The sequence below is a fragment of the Canis lupus genome, chromosome 14, assembly GCF_011100685.1.
Source record: "Canis lupus familiaris isolate Mischka breed German Shepherd chromosome 14, alternate assembly UU_Cfam_GSD_1.0, whole genome shotgun sequence".
Classification (NCBI taxonomy): domain Eukaryota; kingdom Metazoa; phylum Chordata; class Mammalia; order Carnivora; family Canidae; genus Canis; species Canis lupus.
In genome coordinates this window covers 5,744,327-5,767,022 of record NC_049235.1, presented here as the reverse complement: position 1 = coordinate 5,767,022, position 22,696 = coordinate 5,744,327, and the positions used below count along the sequence as shown (strand labels likewise).

Sequence of the window (22,696 nt, the reverse complement as noted above, 5' to 3'; positions counted from 1 at the left end):
GAGAAGATGAAATAAAGTTTCAAAGAGGTTAGGTGAGTTCCCCAAGGTCATGCAGCTCATAAGAATAATTGCTAGCATTTAGTGTGTGCTTAGGCTACCCGAGGCTCTGTTTTAGGGCTATTAAGACATTTTCTAAAAAAGATTTATTTACCTATTTTAAAGAGAGAGAATGTGTGGGGGAAGGGGCAAAGGAAGAAGGAGAGAGAGAATCTCAAGCAGACTCCATGCTGAGTGTAGAGCCTGATGCAGGGCTCATCTCATGCCCCTGATATCATGATCTTAGCCCGAACTCAGAGTTGGATGCTTAACCACCTGAGCCACCAGGCACCCCAGCCCTGTTAAGGCATTACTAAGGCTCTTACTGATATCACCATCATTTTGCAACTGAGAAAACCAAGGCACAAGATTTAAATGACTTGCCTGGAGTCACATAGCTAGAAAGTGGAAAAATGAAAATTTGCATCTCTGCATTCTGGCTTTGGCAGGCACGCACATACCCACTGAGCTAAATTACCTTTAACAGTCCCCCTAAAGAGCTGAAACTCACTTGGAGTCTGATTCCAAGTTCAGCTTTATTTCAAGTGACCTTGCCCTTTAGTGATATTGCATCCAAATGAAAAGAAATGGTGTGTGCCTGGACATAAGGAGGAGCCGTGTAGGTTGGGCATCCATGGAAGTGTTTTGGGAGTGGTGTGGCAAAATCTAGAACATACTTTAGTTGTGTACACAGAATTTTTCAGGGCAGCCAAAATTTGGCTTGTTGTTCTCCAGGTCAGCACTTTGAGCTCTAAGGACCATGATTTGTTACTCAAAGGAACTATCCACCAACACTTAGCCTGAGCCTTTTTAAAATTGAGTTTAATTTTTTTAAAAGAAGACATACAGGATGTAAAACATTAAGAATGAAGCAAGTTAAATTCAATACCTTATAAATAAGCAAGAGTGGAGTTACAGAAAAGAAGAAATGAAGCACATAATTGCTTAAATTGTCCAAGCCTTTTCTCTATAATAAAAATTCTTGGATTGAAAAATAGTTCAATCCAATATTATTGTGCTTTAATAATTAAGTTGAGTTGGCTCTGTGGCAAATCTGAGAAATAATTGGTTATTAAAATGAACAAAGTAAAAAAAAAAGTAAAAAAAAAAATGAACGAAGTAGATTACCCTCCCCTCAATAATTCCTACTTTAGCTAATGTGAATATGACCCGTACAACGGAATCGACTGCATTTTTTAAGACATGCATCTCCCCTAATTTTTGGAGATTTGACAATTTTAAAATTAGCTGCAGGCTGGGATTTCTGTGGTAAGCAAGGGGCAGAAAATGTCAATGTTCTTCAGCATTCATTCCTTCAAAACACATGGGATTTGGTTTTTTTGTTTTTGTTTTTGTTTTTAGTGTTTTGTTTTGTCCTTTATGGAGACCTAGTAGATTCACCGATGATCTTGGCCTTTGTGTTTATGGATTTCTATTTTCTTGGCGTCAGGTCCTTGGAAACATTTGTTTTGATGATGGCAGGAGAGTTAGTCATGTTTTATTTTTGTTGTTCCTATTTATTTTTAAGATCCTTTCGTTTCGTTCAAGGCAACTTACAAGGTATTATGTAACCTGCATTTATGTCTCCACAAATAAAATACTCTTCATAGTAACTTCTAGTACAGCGTTAGAGGGATAGTTAATAATTTGATGCCCATTGGAATGATTCTGTAGTATTAAGTAGCTAGAACAAGGGTATGCGTTGAAAAATAATGTTTGAAATTTATAATTGAATTCAGCATTTAAACTTGAAATCTCAAGTTTTGTAGATCAATTGATTTTGAGTTACCAAGCAGACAAATTCTTATAAACATATTTTCCTTTGCATTGCTGAGTCAATAAAAGCTGGAAAATTCTTTTTCTCACACATTCCATTTTTTAAATAAGCCTAAAGGTAAATTGCTTTTAAAAACCACATCCCAAACAAACAGTTTTTCATAAAGTTATGAGAAAATGACTAGAGTGGGCTCAACTGGCATTTGGATTGTATGTCTAATTAGAACTCTCAGTATTTCAAACATATAATTTACTAAAGTTGAGGTTTTTAATTCTTAACTTTGAGTCCACTGGGATGAAACAAGTGACCCTTGTTGGAAAGGTGTCAAGAATCAACTCTCTCAGGTTGACCTTTAGTTTGTTGGTCACCAAATCAAAAACTGTTGGTTTCCCAGGCGTAAAGATGTCTGAACTTAAAGTTTGTTAAAAGATCAAGGCAGAAAACTAGCTCGGCTACGTGAAGAACAGATTGCCCTCTCCTCCTTGATGCTTGGTCGATTTCTCTATGAGAGGCGCTCCATCTCAACTGGCCCTAATCCTTGCTGTCATATGAAGCATGCCGCACCTCCTGCACATCTTCCATTGTGTGGGGAAGGCAGAGAATCCTGTTTTTATAATGAGACAGATGAATATCATCCTTTGAACTAACTTGACGTACTTTCTAGTACAAGGCTCCATAGTAGGCATTGAGGACTGCTACAGGAACGCCTGAGTGGATCAGCAGTTGAGGGTCTGCCTTCAGCCCAGGGAGTGATCCTGGAGTCCTAATTGAGTCCCACGTTGGGCTCCCTGCAAGGAGCCTGCTTCTCCCTCTGCCTATGTCTCTGCTTCTCTGTGTGTGTGTGTCTCTCATGAATAAATAAATAAAATCTTAAAAAAAAAAAGGACTGCTACAAATGCTCTCAATGACCCGTGTTCATAACCTAAAAGTGGTAACACAGGATTTACAATGCAATTAGTGTGTGACCTTGAGTGAGAAACTTAACCTCTTTCCAAAATAACTATTTCATAAGGTTATTGTAGTAAACAATTGAGATTATACATGAAAATACTTAGCACAAAGCCTGGCACATTGTTGCAAGTGTAGATTGAATTTATGTGAAGCACATAATCATCCATGGAACCTCAAATGGACAAATGGACCCAAATAGACATTATCTGCCCCTAGCCATTTGTTAAATCAGAAAATTTCACTTCCAAATGAAAACCACATCTACCAATGACTTTGCTTTAAGTCTACGTTTAGAACAAAATGGTACTCTAATGATACTCTGTTAATATATTTTATAAAGAAGCTGACTATGGTTTCTTTAGGAGAAAATCACATGCGAACAAAAGGAAGAAGGAATACTTGATAAATGAAACATCTTTATTTAAGAATAAATGAAGGATTGCTTATCTGATTACAGATCATTCAGATGATATAATAATTAGATGCCCATATGTAATTACAAAACATGTTTGTTGGTTTTAAACAATTTTACTAATTTTAAAGAACTAATTTCCTCACAATCGAATGGCAAACCTTTCAGTACAGTGTATCGACTATTAAAATGCTAAAATCACCCATTAACTATCTTTTTCTTTAATTGTATCTACTATCATGGCCCTACATTTATTTCAGTGATACGAAAGGAGTGATTTCAACTACTTGCTCTCTCTGCATCACTAGATTTCTCTCTTGCTCTCTCTACTTCACTAGAAAGTAGGAGAGAGAAGCATTCCTCCCACCCACTTACCTATGAAAAAGGACTCTGGGGCTGCCAGGAACTGACACGGTAGTAAAATTACAAGAAAATTTTGTTAAAAAACCTTTCCTCATCTGCAAGTTATTTGACTGAAACCAAACGTGCTAGATTTCAGACAAAGGTGACTTTGGAGGAGAAAGTTGGTGCCAAACTGGATCAGTTGCTTTTGTGTTATGTAAGGAGGAGAAAAACAAAAAAAATGAACCGTTTACTCCTAAGCCATAAATTTAAGATTATCCTATTATACCAAATGACAGAATTTCCAAACCTCAAAACTTAGTTATATTTTCATGAACTATTACTGTAGCCACTCAAAACTAAATATAATTAAATATTAAATAATTTCCTTTGCCCAGTTATGTTTAAAATATACAAAGTTATTTTATTCACTGTGTCAGCAGTGAATTCTAGTTGAACTGTAAAAATGGTATTCTTAAACAAAAGATTTTTCTTTTTAAATAGATTTTTCCTAATAAATAAATAAGTAAATAAATAAATAGGTTTTTCCTGATTATAAAGAATATATGTGTGGTAAAAAAATTATAGAACATACTCTAGAGTAAAAACAAGAAAATATAAATCAACAAATTACCTATAATTCTATTATCCAGAGATAATCACATTAATATTTTGCTGTATTTCCTTATAATGGATGCTTATACACACACACACACACCCCAAAATACCCATTATATATAAATACATATGAATGCTTTATTATTTAAAAGCATAAACAAAAGTAGATAGAAAACATAATGAACTCTATGTACCCATCAACCCATCAACACCCTCTTCCTCTTCCCTACTCATTTTATTTTAAAGCAAATTTCAGAGATTATACCATCTTTTTTGTTGGTTTCTGTTTTGTTAAAGATTTATTTATTTTGAAATTTTATTTACTTTATTATTTATTTTCAGATTATTTATTTTAGATTTATTTATTCATTTAAAGATTATTTATGTATTTATTTTAGTAGGGGAGGGATAAAAGGAGAGAGAGAATCTCAAGTAGTCTCTCAGAGGCTGAGCAAGGAGATCATGACCCTGAGCTCAAATCGAGAGTTGGACACTCAACTGATAAGCTGCTTAGATGGCTCTGTTTATGTTTTGGGGGTTGTGGGGGTGGTGGAGAAGGGCAGAGGGAGAGAGAGAATTTTAAGCAGACTCCATGCCCAGTACAGAGCCTGACATGGGGCTCTATCTCAAAACCCTGAGATCATGACTTGAGCTGAAATCAAAAGTATAGCACTTAACCGACCGAGCTACCCAGACACCCCCAAAATTGTATTGTCTTAACCATAAATAATCCAATTCGGATCTTTAAAAGATAAGGGCTTTTTTCTTAACATAACCATTATCACATCTATACTAAGTTAACAATATTTTTTTAATATTTTAATAATATGAAGTATTCAGTGTTCAAATTTCCAATTGTCTCATAAATATTATAATTAATTTTCATAGTTTGTTTGAAGCAGGATCCAAATAAGGTTCCCATACTGAGACTGGTTGTTATATCTGCTAAATTTCTTTAAATATGTATTGGTTTCCACTCTAATATTTTTTCCTTGCAATTTATTTGTTGAAGAAACTAAACTGTCTATAGAACTCCCCACACCTTGGGTTTTTCATAATGCATCCCCATAATATAGTTTAACATCTCCTCTGTCCTGTGTATTTCCTACAACCATCTCCAGGCTTTATCAGATTCAGTTTTTTGTTTTTGTGGTTTGGGGGTTTGTTTCCAAGACTGCTTCATAGGGAGTGGTGTATTTTGCCATTAGGAGGTGAATAATGTGCAATAATCTCTTCTTTTATATTACCTAAAATCATCAGTTTATTAAGAATTGCAAAATAGGGGGTGCCTGGGTGTCTCAGTCTGTTAAGCACCTGCCTTCGGCTCAAGTCATGATCCCTGTGTCCTGGGATTGAGCCCCATGTTAGGCTCCCTGCTCAGTGGGGAGCCTGCTTCTCCTTCTGCTCCCTGCTCATGCTCTCTGTCACTGTCTCTCTTTCAAATAAATAAAATCTTATAAACAAACAAATAAATAAATATTTTAAAATTTTAAAAAATTGCAAAATAGAACTCAATTTAAATAAAATAGAATTTGGGGCAGCCCGGGTGGCTCAGTGGTTTAGCGCCACCTTAAGCCCAGGGCATGATCCTGGGGTCTCAGGATCGAGTCCCACATCAGGCTCCCTGCATGGAGCCTTTTTCTCCCTCTACCTGCCTCTGCCTCTCTCTCTCTGTCTCTCTCTCTGTCTCTCATGAATAAATAAAATCTTTTTTAAAAAGTAAATAAATAAAATAAAAATTTAAATTGCAATAGTGGGATCCCTGGGTGGCGCAGCGGTTTGGCGCCTGCCTTTGGCCCAGGGCGCGATCCTGGAGACCCGGGATCGAGTCCCACGTCGGGCTCCCTGCATGGAGCCTGCTTCTCCCTCTGCCTGTGTCTCTGCCTCTCTCTCTTTCTCTCTCTGTGACTATCATAGATAAATAAAAATTAAAAAAAAAATAAATATTAAAATTGCAATAGTAATATGTTAATACTATTATTAGTAATATGTTAATACTATTATTCCCTTTTTTTAAGATTTTATTTATTTATTCATGAGAGACACAAAGAGAGGGAGATACATAGGCAGAGGGAGAAGCAGGCTTCCCGCAGGAAGCCCGATGTGGGACTCAATTCCGGAACTCCAGGATTGCACCCTGAGCAGAAGGCAGACGCTCACCACTGAGCCACCCAGGCATCCCCATCCTATTATTCCTTGAGTTGATTTTCTGGCATGTGCCAATGATGGTCAAATAAGTGTTTTGTTATTTTGCTTTTATTGCTGTTGTTTATTTTTTATTGCTGTTTTATTGATGTTTTCAATTATCATTTGAACTCATTAATTGAAACATGTTCAATGTGTTTCAATACATCTTATTTAATTATTCTTATTAATGCTTAAATTATCCCTATTTGGTGTGTAGTAGTGTCTTAAAATTAGCTATGACTTCTTTTGACATGACCCTAGTAGTCTTTGACAGTGTCTTTGTTATTTGGTATAAGGTGGTCTAGGCTCATCTTGTATAGTTCCACACAGTAAAAATCTATCTTTTTAAATATATATTTAAGACTTAAGTATGTACAAATATAATACCAAACCATAGGGCAGAAGCTATTTTTAATAACAAAGACTGGAAACAACCCAAATGTCCATTAATAGAGGACCAGTTGAACAAAGTATGATGCATCCACATAATGCAGCTATAAAATTGAATTAGGGATCTTCCCATATATTTATATGGGTTAGTCTCTAGGATACATTGTAAGTAGATACCAAGGGGGAGAAAAGTGAACCTACCATTTATATAAGAATGGATATAAATATATATTTGCATGCATAGATACACATATAAATGTGTATCTACATGTATATATGTGTGTATATTTGCTTGTATTAAAGAATAAACAGTGGAAGGATAAACATCATAAAATAATAGTTGCCTGTAAAAGGGGGAAAGGAATGAAGTAGAAGGGATGGTAATATAAACTATACTGGTTTACCTTATTTTGTAGACTTGACTTTGGAATCACATAAATACTTTACATAATCATAAAAATACTAATTTTTAAAAATCCAATTCCTAATTTTTTAAAAAGCCTAATTTTGTATCCAGTTGGTGGCACACAGAGAAATTATTTTGAATAATCTCAAAACACAGTAATCTGATACATATCCCTAATGGGATATTGCCTAAGGACAAAAAGAACTGCAAAAACATTTTTAAATCATTTTTAGTAATCATATGGTTGGTGGTAGTGTTGCTATCACTGTTCTGGGCATTATGGGATAAGCAAATACTAATTATGGGATCTTCTAATTCTATCATGTTCAGTGTCCTTGAGAATCAGGATTCACAGCACGGGAGGAAGAAAATCGAGATGTAAAAGAGAAGAGGTTAGGTAAAAACCTTGTAGTTCTGAATTTGAATTAGAAGTTTGATATAAGGGGCACCTGGCTGGGTCAGTCAGTAGAACATGTGGCTCTTGATCTTGAAGTTGTGAGTTCAAGCCCAACCTTGCATGTAGCAATTACTTAAAAAATAAATGAAAAAATAAAAGTTGGGCAGCCCAGGTGGCTCAGCGGTTTAGCGCCCCCTTCAGCCCAGGGCGTGATCCTGGAGACCCAGGATCGAGTTCCACGTCGGGCTCCCTGCATGGAGCCTGCTTCTCCCTCTGCCTGTGTCTCTGCCTCTCTCTCTCCTCTCTGTGTATTCTCATGAATAAATAAATAAAGTCTTTAAAAAATAATTTTTTAATTATAAAAAATTCTTTTCAATAGGTTCTTAATTATAACCCTACCTTTGCAGAACTCATTATATATGTGGAACTATTTCCCAGAGAGTTTACAAAGTTAACTAACTTTGCAAACGTTTCTTACATGTACTTTCTTTATGCAATTCCCTATGAATATCATGAGACAAAAAAAGTAGATTATGGATAAAAATCATAGACCATTAAAGCTAGAGGGCTTCCTGCCAGGAGCCCGACGTGGGACTTCATCCTGGGACTCTGGGATCATGACCTGAGCGTGAAGGTAGACACTCAACCGCTGAGCTACCCAGGCACCCCTGGTCTAGCTTCTTTATTTTATACTTTGAGAAACTAAAGCAGAGGGCAGTTACATAACCCCTCTGAGGTTATACAGCTAATTTGTGACAGTCTGAGATAAAAATCCCAGTCTGATTCAATATTGTGGCCTCTCCATGTAACTTAAACTTGAAGGCAATATGTAAACAATAAAAATAATTGTGTTAAGGAAATGAGATTTGGGGTGTTTTCCTTTGAAATTCTATTGTTGTGCTACCTTTTCAATAAAAAAAAAATCTATAGCAAATAGATTAGCTACACTATAAAATCAGGTAAAAGAGTACTTCTGTTATTTAAAAGCTAGAAATAGGGGTACCTGAGTAGCTCAGTTGGTTAAGCACCTACCTTCGGCTGAGGTCATGATTCCAGGGTCCTGGCATTGAGCTCTGAATCAGGGTCCCTTGTGTTCTCTCTCTCTCTCTTTGTCAAATAAATAAATAAAATATTTAAATAAATAAAAATAAAAGCTAGAAATAAATTATTCTAATAGAATAATTTAATATTTTATATTATATATATTATATTTTGATTTTTAGCAATCAAAATAAAATTCCAGCATTGGAATGTTATATATTCACACATGCATTATACATACACACACATACACTATTGCAAGCACTTTACTGACATTATCTCATTGAATTCTAGCAATAATCTTAAGCACAGAGAGGTTATGTGACTTACTGCAGGTAAGGTCATGGGTGTCAGTCAGGATTTGAACCTAGGCAGTCACAGACACAGTGGATTGTTCAAAATTCCAAACCTTAATGGTCAGTCTTATTGCTCTGGAGGATTGCTATGATTGTCTGACTCTCTTGAGCTCTCATCCCTCAGGGTCAAGGGTTCCACTTTAGAAATTCATTCATTTGAATAATTAATGATGGAATTCCTCAGAGCAAAAATTTTTAGAGACAATGCTTCTAAACCTCCCATCTGCCATTCGTTAACTATGTGACTTTTTTTTTTTTTACTTTTATTTATTTATGATAGTCACAGAGAGAGAGAGAGAGAGGCAGAGACACAGGCAGAGGGAGAAGCAGGCTCCATGCACCGGGAGCCCGACGTGGGATTCGATCCTGGGTCTCCAGGATCGCGCCCTGGACCAAAGGCAGGTGCCAAACCGCTGCACCACCCAGGGATCCCACTATGTGACTTTCCACTCCTTGTTGATAACATAGTTTTTTGGAGAATCAAATAAGTTAAACTGTATCCATTTTTTAGAATATCTGGCACACGATAAATATTCAATAAACAATTACTGCTATCATGAGCTATCATTGTCATCATCAATATTCTTAATATCTTTATCAACAGCATCACCATTATTATTTCTTTCCAACTAACCCCTTTTAAATGCAAAAAAAAAAAATTGTGGAAGGAGTAATACATTATCCAAGAGGCTAGGGACTCATTAGTTGTTTTTCTCCTGATAGGAGAGAACACAGACGTAGTAAAGCAGTGGAAAGGAAAGAGATTTTGAAGAGAGTGATGAGGGGATCCCAAAGGCAACTTAGAGCAGAGTTTTACCCCAATTGAGGTGTGATACGTTTACAGAGCAGTTCATTTGAAGTCCAGGGCTCTTACAAGGGATCCTTTAATTTTTATCGGGTCTCTAGAGGACCTATCAGGGAATGAGGAAGGACACTGTTCTCAGGCCATAGACACAGACCGTCTGTCTGTGCCCAGGAAATCCCATACACCACGGACACCTGCCTGTCCACACTGCAGTGGTGGAAGTGGCCAAACAACCCTCAGCAAATGCTCTGTTTACTGTGCCTGGAAACAGGTCTTTTGGCATGGAAAAATTTCTCATTGCACCCATAGGTACAGACACACATTGCACAATATGAATAATCTTATTAAGGTCTGTTGCTAACCTGTGTACATGTTGTGCTTTGAGACAGGGCTGAGTGCCATTTCTTGGCATCGTTCCACTTTTTTCTCCTGGACAATGTTGAAAGGGGGCCTGCAGGATCATCCTCTAGAATCCTCGTCTGGATGCCTGAAATCTTACTGCTCTATGCTCTTTTTTTTTTTTAATTTTTTTTTAATTTATTCATGATAGGCACACAGTGAGAGAGAGAGAGGCAGAGACACAGGCAGAGGGAGAAGCAGGCTCCATGCACCGGGAGCCTGACGTAGGATTCGATCCCGGATCTCCAGGATCGCGCCCTGGGCCAAAGGCAGGCGCCAAACCGCTGCGCCACCCAGGGATCCCTCTATGCTCTTTTCTTCTCCCTCTGGTCCATGTACTCTTTAATTTCCAGTATTTTATTTGTCATTTTTTGGTGTTATGAAATGAACAGAAGTACATGGTAAAATATGAAATGGTGCAAAGGGGCATTCAGTGAAAGGTACAACTACTCCCATCCTGATCCCCAGGGCCTGTTTCCAGAAGTAACTACCATCTGTCCACTCATTCAGAAAACATGGTGGAGTACCTTCTCTGGGGCAGTCCCTGTGCTGGGCGCTTAGGCTGGATGGCAAACAGACAGATAAGATCTCTGCCTTCTGGTAGGAGTTGATGGCACAGAAAGAAGAGACATAAGCAAATTATCTTTTTGTATATCAGAACACAATAAATGTTACAGAGACAAGCAAGAGAGAGGGAGAGTGATCAGGACCACTGGGATGGTGCTTGAACACAGCACTGAAGGAAGATCTGGTAGGTGCTCTTTCCAGACAGAGAAAGTACATCTGGCCTGCTGTGGGGACAGGGTTTTATAGACATTTTACACTTTTTATTTATAAAACACTTATAAAGTATTGACCACAAGCCAGGCATTCTTCTGAGTACTTTATACATGATAACTCTCTTGATTCTTGCAACAAGCCTGGGCACCCTTACCATCCCATTGCAAAGGCAATTAGAAGCACAGAAGAGCTAGAGAAGATGCCCCAAATCATAGAGCAGTGAGTAGTCACACCAAGACTTCCACAGAGGCTGTGTGGTCCAGAGCCCATGCTCTACCACACAGTAGGGCAAGTGTCATTGGAGAGCTGTGGGGCCATCCTGAGGGCGAAAGGGGAGCTATGAGAGAGCCTCAAGCAGAGGGACGAGTACACTCTTCCAGAAAATTCTGGCAAATCTACATGCGGTTATGTTTATGTGTATGTGTACGTGTGTATATCCTTTATGTTCGTGTCCTCTTGGTTCACGTGCTTCATGGCAAAGCGTAAAACAATTTTAATTGATGAGAAGGAAAGAAAGATTTGATATCATGCAATGCTTTAGTTAAAGATGATATCCCATTAAATAATATTTTGGGTATGAGTGATCTCTTCTGATTTTGAAGTCTTACAAATACTTCTCTATTCCGAGGTTCTGGCATGCTTATCTGTTTGATCAATGCTTCCCTAGGACAACAAATCAACTTTTTTTTTTTTTTAACAATTCAGTGGTTTCTTACATATTCACAATGTTGTACGACCATTGCCAGTATCTACTTCTAGAACTTTCCCATCACTCCAGAAAGAAACTCCACAGCTATTAGCAATCACTCTCAATTCTCCCCTCCATGCAGCCCCTGAAAATGATGGATCTATTTTCTACCTCTATGCATTTTCCCACTAGGGGCATTTCAGATAAATGGAATCATGCAATATATGGCCCTCTTGTACTTAGCACAATGTTTTCAGGAACCATTCATGTGTGCAGTATGTATCAACCCTTCGTTTCTTTTTTATAGCTGAGTAATATTTCATTGTATGCATATACTACATTTTGTTTACTTATTCATCAGCTGATGGACATATGGGTTGTTTCTACTTGTTGGCCTTTTTGAATACTGCTGCTATGTACCTTTGTGTACAAGTTTTTGTGTGACTACATGTTTTACAATTCTCTTTGGGTATACCTAGTGGAATTGCTGGGTAATATGGTAACTGTGTTTAAGTTATCGAATCAGCTTTTGAACACAATTTATTGCATAGGACCTCAGTACTTGGAAAAAATATAACAGCAGATGGTTGCATTACCAAATGCCCTGTCCTGTCCTATTCGTATGAGAAGGTAGCAGGTGAGTGGTGGCACCTATTTCTTAGGATTTAATGTGTCAGTACCTGCAAGTCATTGGCATTCAGTGGATATATTCTCCATGCAGATCCCACTTACCATGGCCCCTTCATATAACAGGATAGAGAGTGACCATGAGGAAGTTACCCTTGAAGTAAATGGAAGGCTTAGGCTTGTACAACCCAGTCTCTCCAGGTACCCCTAACCATGGATGAGTCAGTCTGGGAAAGTGAAGGTTTTGGGAAGATTACACTGTTCTCTAAGAATAATATTAATGGTAAAAATGGAAGCCCCAAATTCTTAGCATTCACTGCATGCCTAGCACAATGCTAAATGCTTTATAGTCTTTTTCTAGACCTATAGTTTAGTGATAGCCTCTTGAAATGTGGCTAGTTTGCATTAATATAAACCATAGTGCAAAATACACATTAGATTTCAAAAACTTAAAAAAAAAAGATTTCAAAGACTTAGCACAAAAGAGAGAATATAGAATATCTTACTAATTGTTTTTAAAAGATTTATTTATTTATTTATTTATTTATTTATTTATTTATTCATGATAGACAGAGAGAGAGAGAGAGAGAGAGAGAGAGGCAGAGTCACAGGCAGAGGGAGAAGCAGGCTCCATGCCGGTAGCCCGACACGGGACTGGATCCCGGGACTCCAGGATCGCACCCTGGGCCAAAGGCAGGCGCCAAACCGCTGAACCACCCAGGGATCCCCCACCTTACTAATTTTTAACACGTTGAAATGATATTTTAGATTTGTTCAGTAAAATACATTACTAAAATTAATTTTACCTGTGTCTTTTTACTTCTCTTAATAGGGCTACTCGAAAATTTTAAATTACATATATAAGTCAAATTTGCAGAGTCAAATTCTATTTCTATTGGACAGCACTTGTTCTAGACTATTCTTCACAGTAATTTGATCGGCTGGATGGTATTATTGTCTTCACATTACAGGTGAGGAAATTGAGGTTCAGAGAGCTTAAGTAAATTGCCTGTGATCACACAGCTGTGGCTTCCGCACAACTCTGTCTCCCAGCCTGAATTCTTACCCATCGCTCTGTGCTGTGTCCCCATTGCCCAGAAATATAACCCCTGTGATACAGAAATGGTTATGATCAAACTGTCTTCACATCTCCTTGTCAAGTGTAAGAAAAAAAAACTGTCCATGTCATTCTGTTAGGTAGAATTCAGGTTATAGCGAGGGGAAATTGCTTACGGGAAAGTTTCTTAAATGCTAACTGTTTGTAGCGGTTTAGGGCTTACTCACCAAGGATCAGAGGTAGATGAAACTGTCAGAGGTTACTCTCATTTCTATGATCCTGTATTACAATTCTCATTAGATTCATGGATCAGTTGCTGCCGAAACACTCAGAACGAGCCAGAGTAGAGTGAGCTGAAATAGTGTTTCTGTTTCATCCTTTTTCCCCCTGTAAAATGTAAGGCTTTAATTTCATTCCATTTCATTTGAATTTGTGAAAACCTCAATGGGACATTTTTCACAGCAATGCTGACCTCTTCCATGTTGCAATGGAGAGAAGACAGCAAAACTATTTAGGAGAGAAAGAGTCATTCCATTTCCTTTTTTCCTCCCTACTACCTTAAACTATTCTCTAAAATATGTGTCTTAATTCAGTCAAGTCTGCTTTTCCCCAGGGTATCAGTGTTCCTCACTCAAAAAGAATTCTCATATGTGCATATTGATGTTAGATATTACTATATTTTAAATACTGTAACTTAATTTTGTGCTCATTTTACATATATTTATGTATAACACGTATGGGAGTATAATTTACTTACTTAACTTCAAATACCAAAGGGGAAGCCCAGTTGAGAACACTAGTTCCTTGAGCTATTTTTCCTTGATAGGAAGGATTGGGATAATTGGGAATCATACTTTGCCTCAGGGTCTCATCCCAAATGTCTCATGTTCATAAAGACTAGAAATGTTGCTTCTAGCTGTTAAACCAAATAACACTCACTTTAATTCTTTCTACCCCCAGACTACAAATTTAGAGCATACCAAGAAACATGGCAACTTGGCTCCTCAAAGATTAAGCACAGCTCAAAAATCAAATTCTAAGAAGCTAAAAAATTTCTAAACATATATGTGCCATGTTTTATAATTTTTATTTTTAAAGTCAAAGTCAATTTTTTAAAAAAGATTTTGTGTTTAAGTAATTTCTACACCCAACATGGGGCTCAAACTTACAACCCTGAGGTCAAGAGTTGCATGTTCTATGGACCAAGGCAGCCAGGTGCCCCCAGAATCAAATTTTTAATGCCCCTAAATTAGGTTCACTTTAACTTAAATAGCTGCATGGGAGGTAAACTCTACCATATGATTTTGTTTAGTCATCCTTCCTTAAAATTCCTTAGTGGTTTTAAATGTACTTCAGATGAGATGACGATGAACCACAGAGAAGAAAGCAGAAAGAATGGTATTGGGAACCGTATATGGAGCTGAGAATCAGATGACCTGAACCCTAGTTCTGTTTCAACAACAAATTAGCAATAAAGCCTCAGGGAACTTAAATTCCACAAACATTTATTGAGTACTTATTATCTTCAAGGCGTTGTAGTAAGTGCTCTAGGAGATACAAAGATAAACAAGATGTGGATCCTCAAGGAACTTATCACCAAGTAGGAAAGAAAGCATATTCACCAAACTCGAGTGTAATATGGTACAGAAGGTGTAGGTAATGAACTAGAGCTTATGGGAGCAAAGGAATAAAGAAGCATAATTCCAGCCAGGAATGATTTTGTGAAGAAGGTGATGTTTGAGGTGGTCCTTGAAGTTTGGGTAGGTCCTTGAAGTATGGGTAGGTAGGTTGGGCTGGAAGGGAAGGCGAGACAATGTAAGCAGAAGTCTATGGTAAGAAAGTGCACAGCTAGTTCAGGAAACTTGTTAGACCGGAAGGCACAGTGAATTCTAAATAATAATGGGAGATAAGTTTTGACTGCTCTATTAGAATCAGATTGGGGTAGTGCTTGAATTCCATTCTGACAAATTTGGACTTTATTGGGGGAGGGGACAGAAAAGATAAAGGGTGGACCCATGAATGATCAGCTTTGCTAGGATGATTGCTCTGACACCACCGAGCGGTAGAAGTGGTGAGCAGAAAGATAGAAAGTGAGGAGATGGGTTAGATCGTGGTAGGGTTTAGACAATGGGGATGGATAAGGAAGGCAAATGCAAGAGACATTTTGGAAAGAGAATTGACAGGGCTTGGTGACGATTGGTCTTGAGACGGAAAAGATGACTGAGGTTTTGGGCATTGATGAATCAGAGGGTAGAGATGCCGAGAATGTAGGAGGTTTGCTGGGAAAGAGGTTGAGTTTGGTTTTGAGCATCTTTCATCTATTCTAAACACATTGGCTAATCATATGGAATACAAGGCAATTCCTGACTCCCCTGTTTCCAAAACCCTTCAATGCCTCCCCTTCCCACTCAAAATAAAGTCCTTACAATGGCTGGTAAAGCCTTACATGTCCTGGCTGCCCACTTTCCCTTTGATCTCCTCTCTTCCTGCACAGCCCTCTTCTCAGCAGCGAGAGCCACACTGGCCCTCTTGCTGTTCCTCCAGGACTGCCCAACATATATCTGCCTTAGGGCCTCTCTTGGGGTCTTCTCTGCCTGAAAGCCCCTTTCTTATACCTTGCTCCCTCTCTTCCCTCAGCTCTCACTCAAATGCCATCTTTTCAAAAGGGACTTCCCTGATCATCCCATATAAAATAGTAACCATCAACCCTCCCTTGTCACTTTTCCTGTCTCTAATTTGCTGTTCTCCACAATGCTTATCACCATCTGACATACTATGTATTTACTTGTTTATTATCACACCCTGGAAATTGAAACTGCAAAAAAAAAAATTAATAATGTAATAGTCCAACGTTTTCAAGGGTACAATGAGGTTGGTTACTCTCGCACATCATTCTTAGGACTACACATTGATATAATCCCTTGGAAAAACAATTTGGCAGTATATATAAAGAGCCATAAAATGTTGATGTCCTGGAACATTTTATGTTTTGAAAATTCTGAAAATCAATTCTAAGAAAGTAATCTAAAATATGGAAGAGAAAATATACAGGGAAATGTGTATCAATGTGATATTTATAATAAAAAATTGGAAAGATTTTAAGCATCTAACAATATAAATTACTATTCATTTATTTCATAACATATTATTAATGTATTAAGTGGATAGTTATGAAAACCCGGTTAGCAACAAGGAAAATGCTTACAAGACAATGTTATATTTAAAAGCACAGAATCTACAATTGTATACAATATGGTTTCATTTATCTTTATGCATACGGAAAATCTAGGAGGAAATAAACTCAAATTCTGGTATTAAATGCATTAGCCTAATGGGATTCTAGGTGGCTTATTTTCTCTAAAGCTTGTAGATTTGCTATATTTGTTATATCCTTTCTGCAATGTGGTTATTTTATTTTTAAAGCGGTAAACTTTTTAATCATCAAAAGAAACTGCCAGGGGGCATCTGACTCTTGATTTTGGCTCAGGTCATGATCTTAGGGTTGTGAGATTCTGAGCCCCACATTGGAATCCATGCTGGGCATTAATCCTGCTTAAGATTCTCTCTCTCCCTTTCTCTCTGGCCCTCCCCCACCACCCCCTTCTATCTGAGAAAGAAGAAAGAAAGAAAGAAAGAAAGAAAGAAAGAAAGAAAGAAAGAAAGAAAGAAAGAAGAAAGGGAGAGAGAGAGAGAGAGAGAGAGAGAGAAAGAAGAAAGAAAGAAAAAGAAAGAAGAAAGAAAGAAAGAAAGAAAGAAAGAAAGAAAGAAAGAAAGAAAGAAAGAAAGAAAAACTTCTGCTACAGCTCAGCTCACACTCTAGACTGCATCATTGGGTACCAATTGGGAAGTGTGAGTTTCTAGGCCAGTGGATGCTGCCTTTTGGACTGAGGGCCACTGACACCAATGACTGGCCCTACAGCTCATTAATCCCCCAAGTCTTAGCTCACCCCACCCCCTCGTTCCTGACTTCTTCTTCTCCACTTGCCTGCATAATTCTAGGCTGTGTTGTCCTGTTTGTGATGGTCACAAGCACAAAACAATGAAGGCTGAAAGAGCACAACTTGCCCGTGCATCTTGACAATATTTATATGCATGGACTGAGGCTAAGCTGCCTCATCCATGTCCCCTTTTACTTTTTCATTTTTTCTTATTTTAGCCACCTCTTCCCCAATTGACTGACATTCAGGGTTCCCACTTGCTCTTCTCCACAGTGCTTATCATCATCTGATATATTATATATTTACTTATTTATCATCACAGATCAGAAACTGAAGAGGTTAAAAAGGGAAGTTACCCAATGTCTACCTACTGTCCATTAAGTTCTTTCTATAAGCCACCTCACTTTATCCCCTCAAGCCAGCAAAACAAGTATTAGTCATATTTCAGGGATGAGGAAACGGGTTTCCAGAGGCTAGACAGTTGGCCCAAGTTCACTTACCTCGGAGGTTACCAAGTTGAAATCCTTCTCTTTTTGACTTACTCTCAATCGACTGGTATTGAGTGTCTTTGTGTCAGAAGTAACTGGCTCATTGCTTCAGATTTTTTCTGCATATGTCCACAGTATGGACTCAACAACAGGGTAGGTCTCAATAATGATTTGAGACTCTAAAACAGCAGTTTGAAGTATTCTAACTACGTTGATTATCTGCACTAATCTAACTATTTTGTTAATTAACTGAAATAATTTCATCTGTTTTGATTAATGACTTGAATTGAACGATTTAGAAGCCCTCCTTTGAAACCAACAGCAACTTTTTTTGATAAAACACATTAGTTATGTAATACTGTGTTAGATCCTTTCAATTGGTTATTTGGACTTAAGAATTGAAACTATTAATAGAAGACATATAAGATGTCAAAAGGAACGTAAGATCCAGTTATGACTAATACCATTTCAGAGGAAATTTCTAACAAAAAGAGATTTTTCCATTTAATAATCCATTTATTTCAAGCATCACTTTAATAAAGATTCTAAGCAAATCCGTTGTAATGAGACTAAAGGAATTGAATAGAATTTTCCAAGAAATATCGCTCATAATGTTCACCATTATAACAGCTCAACAGTGTTCTTTCTTGTCTGCCTCCTTTGGCTGAAGTCCCTTGTAGAAAAACCTTTCAGCTCCTGACACAGACGTGAGAAGCCATAACGCAATCATCCTCATCATAGCTAACATTTTTGAGTACTTACTGTGAGTCAGACTTTGGTACATACTGCACTTGATTATCTCGTTTGACTGCTCAGAAGTCAATAGGGTAGGTTCTATTGTTATATTCATTTTATAGGTAGATACAGAAACTGAGGCATAGAAGTATTTAGTGACTTATTCAATTAAGAGACAGCATTTAAAATGAAATACAAGATATGTTATACTGGTTGTTTTGCCTTCTCTATGATCTAAGAAAATATCATTTTTTGAAAGAAACAAGTTTGACTTTACAGCTTTTATGTTAAAAGGGAAAGCGAATGGCTTTTTGAATTGCTGTGGCTGTTATGCCAGTGATTAATTCTACTCGAGAAGTGGTTCCGTGAGAGCTGAAATTTTAGATCTAAAAGTCTAAGAATGCATTTTCCTTGGATTGTCTATGCTTTCTTCATGACCCTTTGCTCCATCAGCCTGTGCTGTAAACCTCCCCTCACTGTATGTTTTTATCTCTGAGGGTTTTTAACCAACGGAGCTGTCCTTGGTCTGAGAATCTCAGAAGAAAAGTTTTGCTTAGGGTCTCTGACCTGTCACAGAGTTGCTTCCCTTCTCAGCTGATGTGTGGAAATCTGCAGCCCATCACGTAAAATAGATAGGGAGAGGTCTTAGGAAAGGCTGTGGAAACTCTAAAGGACGTCATTACAGTACATCTGTGTTTCTCTCTATTTAAGCAGAGCTTTCCCGCCTTAGATTAGGAAATGGGGAATGTGGAGTTCACTTCCTCAGTAAGCTGGTTTTGAATACCTACTTTGTGTATAATACAGTTCTAGACACCACCAAAGATAAAGATAAGCTCCTGTCCTCAGAGACTTTACAATCTAGTGATAAGATTCTCACACATCAGTAAATTAAAGAATTCAACATCATAGAGATGGATCAGAGGCCAATAGAGTGCCATGGATATCAAGAGTGAGAGGTTCAAGGCAGAGTAATGAAGGCAGAGGAAGGATGCTAAAGCAGTGAGGGGTCCTCAGGAGAGAGAGGAAATTTAACAGAGGTCTTGAAGAGGAGGGGGCTAGCCACAGAACAGAGTGTATACTTCAACTCCACTTACTTAAAAAGGAAACAAGCAAAAAAAATGTATTTGTAATATTAAATGCAGAGAAAGAGTTGGAAGGATAGCTAGCAGATTGGGAGGAGAGGAGTGCCACTGGCAGATGGTAGGGAGTAGAGGAAAGAGCTAGAACAAATAGGGACTTTCAGTTTTTAGTGTATATATACTTCTATATTGTTTGAATAGTTTTCCAAAGAGAATATGGTCATGCATTACTTTATGTGACTAAAAAATACAAAATTTACAAAAAGAATGATTAAGAGTTGGATTTGTAGGGAAAAAAATAGAAGATATTCCAGGCAAGAAGAATAGCTTGAGTCAAAGCACAAGGGTAGAAATGTACAGGTTATGTTTGGAGAAGAGTGAGGACATGAGTGGGACCAGCACAGAAGGGATGTCATATGGGTACAGATGAGGGCCAGTGAAGAAAAGCTAGGAATGCAAGGCCTGGAAGTTTGAGCCTTTCACCCTTGGCCAGAAGCCATAAAGAGTCTTGGAAGGATTTGGTTCAGGGTTGATTAATCTAGCTGCACAAGGATTCATTTATTAGTGCTCACACTTGAAGATCCAGCAGTTAGATGATATGAATTGAAATTTCCCTATCTTGCGCACCATGAAAGGCCATGGACGTGTCTCCTGTACTCAGTGTAGCAAGAAAGGTTCTGATTTATGCAAAACTGTTGTTAGACTTTTCAGGAACCACCCAAAGATGGAAATGCTGTCAGATGCAATTGGGGAGCAGCCACATATACCTGATCCACAGTACTAATTTCACCATAAATCTTTGTGTAATATTTGACATCTATAATGAATAATTCAAATATATGAGAGAGATTTCGATCCCTAGCATATGAGAAAGGACAGAATCAAATTTGTAAAATTTGAGTAAAAATTACTTGATTTTAAAAGTGAAATCAGATGTATTCTGTAATATGATATTTGTTTTAATTTGTCTTTTCCTTGGGTCAATTGGTGAAATCAATATTTTCTTCAACATCGTGTTTATGATTGTAGCACTATTCAAACACTATATATGTACATATTATATTTGATTCACACACACACACACACACACACACACATTCATACAACAGACACGACGTAACAAAAATCTATAGCTACCTGGGAGTGGAGAAGTAACACTCCTACAAGCCAATCTTGAAGGAACATTAAATCTAACATGAGGAAAAATACTGTAGCTAGTTGAATCTTGAGTCATGCATTGTGACTCATTGTAAATGATTGGATTCTGAGCGAAATATTGACCAGCTAGTGGAAGAGAGACACAGCCGAGTCCCTGAATGATGATGCCAGTTAGGTTTGTAAAAAAAAAAAAACAAAAAACAAAAAACAAAAACGTGGTAGCCGACTGCAAATTATCTTGTAACCAGAAGTCATGTTGGAAGAAGAAACTGACAATTAAATTTCACTTTCACTTTTCAGTTTTCTCCCTGTTCAAACTTTAAAGACTTTTAATCCCCATCTTCCTTCCCACAGCCCAGCCCCACTCGATCTGTCCTTTCCCAGAGGCAGATGGAGTTCTTAATAGGCATAACTGCCTCGTGAAGGGAAAACAACAGGGGACAAGACAGATTCAAAAGAGCTTTACAAATTACGTGGAAAGAAAGATTGCTGGTTTCATATGTTGCATTTTCCTCAGAGCCCCTTCTCTGGGCTTCTTAATCCTCTTTTTATCCTTTAAAATTACCTTGTGGCATGTCTTGCCATCACGAGTATGAGGGCAGCATGAGGCATCTGACCTCCGTGTGTTGGGAGAAGGCAGGAATGCAAGATGATCCTGTGCCTTACGTGATTAGATAGACTCATAAAAATTTCAGGAAGACAGTTTTGGGAATGATAAAAAACCAAATCCTTAAAAAAAATATCTAGACCAAAAAAAAAATTCCTCTAATCATTTTAATGTAGTTCTTAAGACTGATTTCATCAACTCAATCCGGTAAATATGTACTACTATCTGCCAAGTCGAATAAAAAACAGTTCGTGTAGTCCTGATAGCATTGTGCTAATCAGCGGGATTCCAGAAGTACAGAATCTCCACTTCTAGTACACTTTGGGCTGTCTGGTCTCTGCCTCTCTCCTCTCTGTCCCAGGCCCTCCGTCTTCCTCCCTGGTGAACAGGTACCCTGTGTGCATCTGCACCTGGGGGGCAGTGCATTGTTTGAATTGTATCTGAGTAACTCTGAAACCCCGTGTTTGGAGGAGACACTTCTTCCTGAGGTTGATGTTCTCAAATACACAGCAAGGAGATGGAGCTTCTGAATGACAACAGCTGACGTAGATGCTGGGAAGGGGCATTTATGGATGCGTGCAGTTAGCGAGAAGGTCATTTCTAAGCAGAAAATGGGAGCTGATTTTGTAGTCACACGAAACTTTTTAAAGAGAGAAATGAGTAGGTTTGGTGAAGCAATGATACACTAAGATAATGCTGAGAGAGGAGCACCTGGGGGGTCCAGCGGTTGAGCGTCCACCTTTGGCCGAGGGTGTGATCCTGGAGTCCCGGGATCATATCCCACATTGGGCTCCCTGCATGGAGCCTGCTTCTCCCTCTGCCTCTGTCTCTGCCTCTCTCTCTGGGTCTCTCATGAATAAATAAATAAATTTTTTAAAAAAGATAATGCTGAGAGAAATTAGGAACAGCTAGAGAATTAGAATATACTTTGGGCAAAAAAATAATAACCACACTGACTTTATACACTTGTACATTAAAATGTTTGAGATGAAACATATGAAACTATGCAAAAAGATAAATATCCCTCTGATGATATTGCAGACCCCCAAAGCAAAGGAACACACACTCCATTCATTCCCTGTTGATATCAGAGTTTATCAAAGTGTTGGTGACCTAAAATGAGTGGGAGAAACTTATCTTTAGTTCATTACTGCTTTCCCTCTAAGTTCAGGGGTAAAACATTTTTATAGCTCTAATATTTTATTACATTTAATTTTATTAAAAATATATAAACATTGGGATGCCTGGGTGGCTCAGCAATTTAGCACCTGCTTTCAGCTCAGGGCGTGATCCTGGAGACCCAGGATCGAGTCCCATGTCGGGCTCCCTGCAGGGAGCCTGCTTCTCCCTCTGCCTGTGTCTCTGCCTCTCTCTCTGTGTCTCTCATGAATAAGTAAATAAATCTTTATTTATATATATAAG

At 38.0% G+C, this 22,696-nt stretch overlaps 1 protein-coding gene across 2 annotated transcripts in view; it reads left to right on the top strand.

Moving 5' to 3' along the window:
- The window catches only part of MKLN1 (muskelin 1), a 328,108-nt gene that overhangs the window by 26,394 nt on the left and 279,018 nt on the right, over window positions 1-22,696 (top strand). The gene's annotated exons all lie outside the window — the stretch shown is intronic.